Genomic DNA, 9546 nt, shown 5'->3' on the forward strand with positions numbered 1-9546 from the left:
CCAGAAAGTAGCCCCATGTCTAAGCTGGTCAAGGCACCTGCCAGGTACGGTGGTGGTGAGAGAGGCAGCCCCCTGGGGGGTGAAGGGTCCTCTGGCCCCATAGCTCCTGGTAGGGAGAAGTGGAGGGACCCCGATCCTATATTTCCTGTTGGGCAGGGGTGGAGGGACCCCAAGCCCTATAGATCCTGCCAGGAAGTACCCTGACCCCTTATCTCCTGATAGAGTTTTAGTTTTTCCCTGGCGGGACACTCCAGACATGAAGGATGCCAACGCACTGGCCCAGCCTGGGCTGGCAGTGATGGTTTTTACACATGCAGGGAAATGCCCCGGCTTCTCCCCCTCACAGAGCTGTTACCTCAGTTTGTGTGTTTATTGGTTGTGTGGAGGGGAAATGGTGAAGTAGTGTGTTATGAATCCTGATTAAACCAGACTAAGGCAGTTGATTCGAACCATCTATCTTAGTTCGAACCAAGGAAGTTTGCCAGTTGGAAGTTTCCCGCCTTTCCAAATTGTACATGGTACTAGTGCTCTGCACCCCATTCTAATTCTTTGCACTCGGTACCAAATGTTGTGCACACGGCCCGAATTGCTGTGCACTCGGCTCAAAATAGCTGCACACAGTTCAGAATGTTATGCACCCCACCCGCAAAAGAGTGCACTCAGCACCTTTGGAATCTTCCCACCGGAGAGTGCTTAAATACCCCAGTTCAGTAGCAGTTTGGGTTCCCTTTTTCTTGTTGGGTTCCTGATTGCGTTTGGTTCTGTAGAATGTCTCTCTGTGGTAGCGTGAATGGTAGAATGAGTGTGAGAGTGTGAGCATAGTCAGTGTAGTGTTTGTGTGAGTGTGGTGGGTTCTATTTTTGGGTTTTTTATTCCTGTGGAAAATTCCTGGGTGAAAACCATTTGGATCCCATTGGATTATTACCGGAGAGCGGAAGGCCTTCGACTTATAGTCCATATCCCATCCATCATCAAACCAGAGGGTCTCATCCTGAAGTGACATCGAGGGATCCCCTCACTGTTCCTCTGCCACGGCTTGCAACTAGCCAATGCATAGAGGTCGTGAGTGCCTCAGCTGTTCTAGGCCATGTGAATGTAATGTACAGTCCTATTGTTTAGGGGTCTTTACTATCTACTTTGTCTTCGGGGATAGGGAGGATTATAGAGTTATTGTTACATGCTGTTGTATATCTTAACTTTATAATATATGGTTTGGCCCTCAACTGAGACTCGAAGTTTTATTTGGAAAACCACGTGCCAATGATAGATACGGCCACGAGTAATCGGCCTCAGGCGATCCCTTCTTCTGGGACTTGGGATATTTACCATCTTCACTACAAGTCAGGGCGCGTCCAATTAGGGTTTTAAATTAATCATTACTGCATCCCAGGGTAACAGCAGGAGCTGTGCTCACAAATGGCCCTTTCAGAAAGGCGCCTCTTCTCTGACAGGACCACTAGCAACTCACTGTGATGTGGGCTCACTAGTCCAGATGCTTTGAGGTTTGGTCAAGGTGGCTGGTGGCTGGCATGGCACACTGAAACCCAGGGCAAAGAGGCAGCTGGAATCTCTTGCTGCCAGCACCTTGCCTCCAGCTTCTTCCTTGTCGGCAGCAGCCGCAGCCCCTTTCGGCCACTGTGAAGAGAGGCAGGAATGGGGCCAAGTAGCGAGTCAGGCTGAGGGGGGCAGGCAAAGCTCGTCTTGCCTTGCAGGGCCACTGGCAACAGATTCTCTCTTGTGCGCTGCTGAGGAGAAAAACACCCTGAGCAGGACCATAAAGACCAATTTAAAAGAGCATTTAGGGGGGGCACGAGTCAGAGCCTGGCAGCTTCTGGGATACAGAAGAGGCCTCCCGTGGACACCCATGGAACTGCTGGTTCAGGAAAAAGGCTGATTGGGGAGGGGTATTGGGAAGAAGGAAACCACAAGCCTGGAGCAAGTTCAGATGCTGCTGTGACTGGCACTGGCAAGGCAGGGCTCTGACTGCAATTGCTGGGACAGGAGAGCCAGCACCACATGCCATTGTGATTCCCTGGGGGTGTCCGTGCTCAGAGACCCTGAGGGTGCAACCTCTGCATCTCCTGCAGCCATGGAGAGAAGGTGCTTCTCACTTGTGGTTTCCTTCTTCCCAACACTCCTCCCCAATCAACCTTTTTCTGAACCAGCAGTTCCATGGGTGGCCAGGGGAGGCCTCTCCTGTGTCCCAGAAGGACCTGGGAAAATGTGAGCAAAGGCTGCACTAAGGCACCCCTGGTCCTTGAACCCAGGATCTCCTATTTACAAGGCAGGTGCTTTAGCCAGCTGAGCCATGGTGCACACAACACCTTTGCCTCCCAAAGTGTCTGTGGCTGAGATGCACAAAGGAAGATACAAGATCCCTGGGGTGGTCTTTGCTGGATGAACGTGCCTCAGGAAAGACACTGGAAGCGCAACAGACACACAAAAGGGGACGAGGGACAGTTACACGGCAGGTGGCGCAGCTCAGCCAGGGACCTTATCCACTCACAGAGCTTCCCAGCTTCTCCACCCCCCAAACCCCAGCAGGCAAACTGCCCCATGGGCCTCGCCCGCACCATGCTCAGGGCCTGGGTATTTTCTGTCACTTTGCCAGACCAAATAACTAAGCCTCCTCTGCCCCCGCTCTGGAGTCTCTGCCTCCCATGGGCCTTCTCATCCTCAGGCTCCACTTTGCCTGAAGACAGACCCTGCTCTGCTACAGCCACAGCCACCTTCTTCTGTCTGTATCTCACTCTTGGGCCTTCCAGAGCAAAATGTGCGCCTGTATTCTAACTTTGGTTTCCTGGACTTTTAGCATTCAGAACTGAACCTAACACCAGAATTTGCTAATGAGGGGTGTGAACAGCTTCTGTAGAGAGGGAAACAGCCACCATGGAGCAAATTTGCCAACTGTCTCAGAGAGAGGAAGTTCTTTGCCAGTGAGAGAAGACTAACCCCAGGTGGGACTTGAACCCACAACCCTGGCTTAGGAGGCCAATGCCTTGTCCATTAGGCCACTGGGGCACACAAAAAAAACCTTCCCAGAGACAGAAATTCACTCTTCTAAATGGCCCATTTTCAACTTTTAGCTCCTGATGAAGCCTCTTTGAAGAAGCCAGATACACAGGAAGGGCTGATCACACCCCTCTGAAAATCAGCTTTCTATGGGTATCTGTAGCTGGCTCCAAATCAGAGATCTTGAGGTCTCGTCTCCCTCCTGAAACCAGGGAACTGTCTCCCACCACTGCAGCCTCCTGAGACTCTATGGCCGTGTCAGTACAGCAGGGGGAGCAACACTCACAGGCTCCAATGTGTCCCCCTGAGCAGCCTCTGATGTTCCCTGCTTGAGCCCCAGAACCAGCCCTGAGTCAGTGGGGGGAGGGGGAGCAGCTCACACATGCCAAGGGGTTGGCCAGGGGCAGGACATGAGCCCTGGGAGGCAGCAGTGACATCATAAGGGCCTTGTGCAGCACCTCAGCTCATTGGTTGGGAGGCAGTGACCTCACAGAGGGTCCATGGCAGCAGCCAGGTGGGACAGGCTACAGGGCTGGGGCATCTCAGAGACCCCCATGGCCTGGCTGCCTGGAGTCTCCTTTGTGAGGTTTCCCCTTGAGGGCAGAAGGGATTGAGGGTCCCATCTGGGAGTGTCTCTGTGGAGATTTCCCCTTTCCCCAGGCTGCAGTGGGAGGGGCTGGGGCAGGCAGGGTTTCAGAAGGAGCTGGCACTGAACCTCTGGGAGAGGCTAGAGAGAGGGCTGCAAACACATTGGCTATGTCTACATTGGCATCCCTTTCCGGAAAAGCGATGTTAATGAGACAAGTCGGAATTGCAAATCCATGGGGGATTTAAATCTCCCCCGCGGCATTTACATGGCTGACGCTTTTTTCCAGCTTGGGGATAAGCCGGAGAAAAGTGCCAGTCTAGACGCGATTCTCCGGAAAATAAGCCCTTTTCCGGAGGATTTCTTATTCCTACTTTCCTACTGCCTCCTTGTGGATGAGTTATTGCGCAAGAAGGCTTATTCCTCGTGGGGAGAGGAATAACTCTTGCGCAAGAAGCCCTGTTGTCTGATGCTATACTATAAATCTACTTGCGCAAAAACGTGCCTGCAGTGTAGACACTCTGCAAGATTTTGGGCAAGAACAGCTGCTCTTGCACAAAAAGCCTGCAGTACAGGCAGTCCCCAACTTACGTGGATCCGACTTACGTCGGATCCCTAGATACGAACGGGGTGAGGCAACTCCCGCACATGCGCAGCAGCATTCCCGGGGCTCGCTCACCTGGGTCCTAGGATCCTCCTCCTCCTCGGGCCGGCTCCGACTGGGGTCCTGGAGAGCTGCCGGGCAGAGGAAAAGTGCCTCCCCACGCCCGCTGCCCCCTCCCCTGAGCAACAGGCTGCCGAACAGACAAAAGCAGCCTCTCTGCCCCTCCTCCCCTCTATACATGCCAGCTCCCGGAGCGCAGCAGCGTCCCTGGGGCTCGCTCACCTGGGTCCTAGAATCCACCTTCTCCTCCTCTTCGGCCGGCTCCAACTGGCCTCTGCCTGCAGCAGCTGGCCACAGGGACAGGGATCCCGCAGAGCTGCCGGGCAGAGGAAAAGTGCCTCCCCACGCCCGCTGCCCTCCCCCGCGGCCTCGCATCCTGCACGCCTCCCCTCTCCCCCCCTGCCAGCAACAGGCTGCCCCCTCCCCTGAGCAACAGGCTGCCGAACAGCAGACAAAAGCAGCCTCTCCGCCCCTCCTCCCCCTATACATGCTGGGCTCCCTGGGCAAACAAAGACTCCACCAAAACAAACAAAGTGCTGGCCTCATTGTGTTAGCAAAAAAAGGACCCTCCTCCTAGAACCCTGGGTGGTGTGTGGAAATAAAGCTATTAGCTCAAAGCATGGTGCAGAGCTGTTTGGTATTTGATGAGTTACTCCTTTAGTCCTGAGTTTGTCACAGGGACAGAAATAGATGTGAAATCTTCTGAACAGGGGAACAGACAGCAAAACAAACATTAGAGGGGAGTTAACCTTTCCCTATGCTATCCAAAACTAAAAAAAATGTTTGGCTAGAGTTTCCCCTACAATATGTACCAGTTCCGACTTACATACAAATTCAACTTAAGAACAAACCTACAGTCCCTATCTTATACGTAACCCGGGGACTGCCTGTATAGACGTAGCCCTGGAATATAGACATAGTCTGAGAGAGACAAGGAAAGGAAGTGGCCAGAGCCTCCCCGCAGCAGGCTGGCCTTCAACAGGCTGGGTGTATCTACAGAGCACCCTCACCTCAAAGTAAGCTGTGCAGTGTGAGCGGGCTAACCGAGACCCCAGGGGAAGGTCTGTGGGGAGTTTCCAAGGCAACAACAACAACGTTTCATATTGTACAGTCATCTGTCTCTGAAGGGATGCGAAATGCAGGGCTCAGGTGCAGGGAGCCAGGCCACATTCTCCTGCCTCAGTCTCAGTCCTGGCAGAAGCCTGGCTAAAGAGAGAAGAGGCCAATGCAAACAGCCCCATGGCAGCAAGGGAGTCAGTACATGTGTGGGTGGGCAGGGAGCTGGGGGCAGAGCTGGACTCTAACTCACTAGGGGTGTGTCCCATAGCTCAGAATAAGCGATACAATTGTGTAGCTTATTTCGAGTCAATTTTGAAATAGCTTATTTTGTAATTTGGCGCTGGCTGCACAGCACTTAGTTCCAAATAAATTGCTGTTCTGAAACATCCCTCACTCCTTGCGCCATGATGTTTGCAGGGATGTCGGAATAGCGAGCCCGTTATGGCTTGAAATAAGGGGCTTGCTCTTAAGACGTGTCTGTGTGATATGAGCTCCACATCCTAAACCTCCGAGCTAGCCGGCCCACGGGTCTCAGGCCCACAAGTAGCCCTTTCAGAAAGGAGCCTTGGGCAGCTCTGGAACAAGGTAGGTGAGGCAGACACATCTCTCACAGGTAGGAGAGCTAGCTCAGCTGATAGAGCACTTACTTAGCATGCAAAATGCAGTGGGATCAATGCCCACGTTCTCCAGGTGCAGTTCAGTTCTTGTCTCTTATTTTCTCTGGCGGGGGCTCGGTAGCCCCCTCCCTCTTTCAACCTGCTCTCCTAAAAGAGACAAACCTGCCTCCCCTTTCTTTTCCCCCAGCAATTTACATGCTACAAAGCAGAGTGGAGATATCAAGTTTAGAAGTTCATCAGGCTCTGTGGTGCAATAGAAAGCATGTTGGACTTCTAAGCTGCAGGGAGGTGGTGTATGCCTACCTAGATATTCAAAAGTTGTTGAGCTTTTGTCCTGCCCCCCTCAGCTTGGCCTCCCTCCTCTGCCCCATTCCTGCCTCACTTCCTCCTTGGGCAAGTCACACAATGGAAGCAGCAGGAGCAGCCAGCCCCAAACGCCAGCTTCCGAGGGCAGGGGAGGTTGAGACACAAGTGTCCATCAGGTGCCTGGACTGACCCATCTGGCATCCCCAGGCTGGCACCAAGGGGCATTCTCAGCTGATGTCACCCCCTCTGTCGCATAGGAGTTGGGCTTATCCCAGGCACCGAGAGGAGCAGAAATAAGAGAAGACCCAGTGTTTCTGCCTGGCTTTGAACCAGGGACCTGTTGCATGTTAGACAAACATAAAAACCACTACACCACAGAAACACACGGCTGGGTATGGAACTTGTCTGACTGTTCTGTTCCCAGCTCTTTCTAACACCCTGCTCTGTGGGAGAGGGGAATGCACCTTGTGAACACTCCACCTCTTGTTCTTAGGGAAGCCACTAACCCAAGCTGCCAGCTCCTCATTTCCTCACCAGCCCCTTGAGATTTGTAGCTCAAAGCTGGAGCTGCTGTGGAAGGAGGTGAAGCTACAGAAGCTGACGGGACAATCAGCAGGCGGCGAGTTATTTTTTCTCCTCCCTGGGCTGATGTGGCTAGAACTGAGGAGAAGAAAATCCTCTTCCCTTCTCCTCAGAAGATGGAAATTGCAGTTGATTCTGTCTCTGGTTCTCCTAAAGCTGGACCCTACGACTAGACTTTTTCGTTCTAAAACCCTGGTGAAAACTGAGTGAATTGCTTGTAGGCTGAGAATGTGAATTAAAGAAGAGAATCACCCAGCATAGGGCTTGAACCCATGACCCCGAGTTTAAGAGTCACATGTGCTACCAACTGAGCTAGCCAGGCTGCATGCAAAAAGTTTCCTAATATCCCATCACAGCATAACAGGAGCCAAGTGTTTTCCACTGCCTGGCTCAAAGCTTTTTCTTGCCCCTAATGTGGGGTTCTGGTCTGTGGGGAGGTTCGAGCTCAAACCTCACTCTCATCACACCCACGTCTTTCCCCAAAAGGAACAGCCCCATTTCCATCTCTCCAGGGACAGGAGAAGGGCTCGGGCCTGTTCTCTGCAAAATGCTCAGCCTGTTTCATTTTCTGCAGGAACAAGTGGGATCCATGCGCCCTGTTCCCCAGTGACAAGTGAGTGTCCTCTTCCCCCTTTCCACAGATACAGCAGGCCAGGGGGCTATGAGCCTCCAGAGGCCCCTTCCTACTTGGCCTCCCACAAAGCTGGGTGAAAAGCTCCTAGATCCCAGCTCTCCTGGGCCAAGCCATGGCATAGGTAGCAGGATTCACTCCCATCTTCTCCTGCCTACGCCCTACAGCTGGGGCAGAACAGACATATTGGCCAGGCACCACTGGGGGCTGCCTTCCTCACCTCCCCCATACCCAGCAGCTTCTTGGCCAGCTCAGTCATGGGGCTGCTCTCTGGGACTTTTCTCCCAGTTCCTCCACCTGTTGCCATTGCCCATCCCAAAGCAGGGGGGACAAGAGTCACGATGGCGAAAATGGCAATCGGGGTTTGCTTGCACAAAACCGCGTCTAGATTGGCATGGATGCTTTGCCGCAAAAGGTGCGTCTATGACAATCTAGACACTCTTTTCTACAATGGAAAAACTTTTCTGTTAAAAGCATTTGTGGAAAATCATGCCAGTCTAGACGTAGCCAGTGTCTTCTCTTATTGCAGTTTCCCCTGATGCCCACAAAGCAGTTCCAGGGCCTGCCAGCTGGTGCAGAGATGAGCAGCATGTGTTCTGGCTTTCAGGAGCATTTGGGAGACAGCTAAACAGGTTAGGCTGAGATTGGAGGAGGCAGGGCTGGGGCTGAGACTTCTCAGTGATGCCTTCCCTGAGACCAGGTCGTTGCAGCCACACAGTCCAGGGTCCACCCTGAAAGTGCCACTGCTGTAGCTGTGCACCTTTGGGGCAGTGTGGCTGTGGCCTTTCCTGGAAGGAGACACAAAGACACATCATGTTCTGCCTCATGCCCAGGCCCCAGCCACCCCATTCCCCTTGCTTTCTTCCCACCCAGCACCCCCAGCTTCCTTTGACACCCTCCCTTGTTCCTGCTCCCCCACCCTGCTCTTTTATCCACGTTCCTTCTGCACCCTTTCTCCTGGCCACACACGGCTCCTTGTTACTTCTCAACCCAGGCCCTGCAAGGAGCTACCAGGCAGGAACCAGCCCTTGGAGCTCAGCTTGCACTGGATCTGGTAGTTTCCAACCACATCTCACCTGGGAAGAGGTGACTTGTTCTCCTTCCTTCTTACCTTACGTCTCCATTCCCTTCAAAGGTCTCCGCTGCCTCGGGACCCACCTCCTCAGGGCGCTGCCCCTCTGCCACTGGGCTGGGAGTGGGAGACTCCACAGTCTCTGCACTTGGGCTGAGAAGTCTTACGGGGACTCATCTGTTGATGGGTTCGTCAGCCCAATGGCCAGCCTGATGCATTCCGTAGCGCTGCCCAAGAGGGAGCTTTACAAGTACCCAGTGTCCATTGGTATTTTCTGGGGCTCTGTGTAGGGGATTGGGCTTGGCCATCTTTTCCATGGGAAATGCCTCTTCTTTGGAACAGCAGCTCCCAGGAATTCATGGGACTTCTTCTTCTCAGCTTGGGAAAGGGACGACTCAGGGGCGATGGGACAGAGTTTTATGTAATAATGACAGTGGTACAGAAAGCAAATAAGAATTTTTTTCTCCTACTCAAGATCCCGGGTGACAGAATGAAATTGGTAAGTAACCAAGTTAAAAAGGAAGCATATTTGCACCCAGTGGAATTCCTTGCTGGAGGATGTTATGACGGTGAAATCTACAAGAAGGTCTAAAAAATAACTGGATAATTTAATGCAGGAAAGGTCAATCAATGGCATTTAACCAGGATGGACAGGGCAGGTGTCCCAAGCTGGTGTATTCTAGAAGCTAGGAATGGACAACAGGAAGGATCACTTAACAATTGTCTGTTCTGAGGTTTCCTACTGGGCAATGAAATCGGCTGCTGTCATGGGACAGGATCCCGGGCTAGATGGACAGCTGGCATGGCCCAGTCTGGCTGCTTTGATGTTCTGTTTGGTTTCTGTTCTTGTCCCCTGGGAAATGGAAAATGGACCCCTGTCCTGAAGGGGAAAGAAAATGGCCTGTGAAAGGCTAATGTAGGTAAAGAAAAAGGCATTTTTATGTGTCCCTGATGGTCTAGTGGTTAGGATTCAGCACTTTCGCTGCTGAGGCCTGGGTTTAATCCCCAGTCAGGGAA

At 52.7% G+C, this 9546-nt stretch overlaps 2 non-coding genes across 2 annotated transcripts; one reads left to right on the forward strand and one right to left on the reverse strand.

Annotated features, from left to right (window-relative positions):
• Nucleotides 1–2949: 2949 nt before the first annotated feature.
• Nucleotides 2950–3021, reverse strand: TRNAR-CCU (transfer RNA arginine (anticodon CCU)). Its single transcript has one exon. It is a non-coding gene; the product is annotated as a tRNA-Arg (tRNA).
• Nucleotides 3022–9474: 6453 nt separating this feature from the next.
• Nucleotides 9475–9546, forward strand: TRNAE-UUC (transfer RNA glutamic acid (anticodon UUC)). Its single transcript has one exon. It is a non-coding gene; the product is annotated as a tRNA-Glu (tRNA).

This window comes from Pelodiscus sinensis, chromosome 31, assembly GCF_049634645.1.
Source record: "Pelodiscus sinensis isolate JC-2024 chromosome 31, ASM4963464v1, whole genome shotgun sequence".
Classification (NCBI taxonomy): domain Eukaryota; kingdom Metazoa; phylum Chordata; order Testudines; family Trionychidae; genus Pelodiscus; species Pelodiscus sinensis.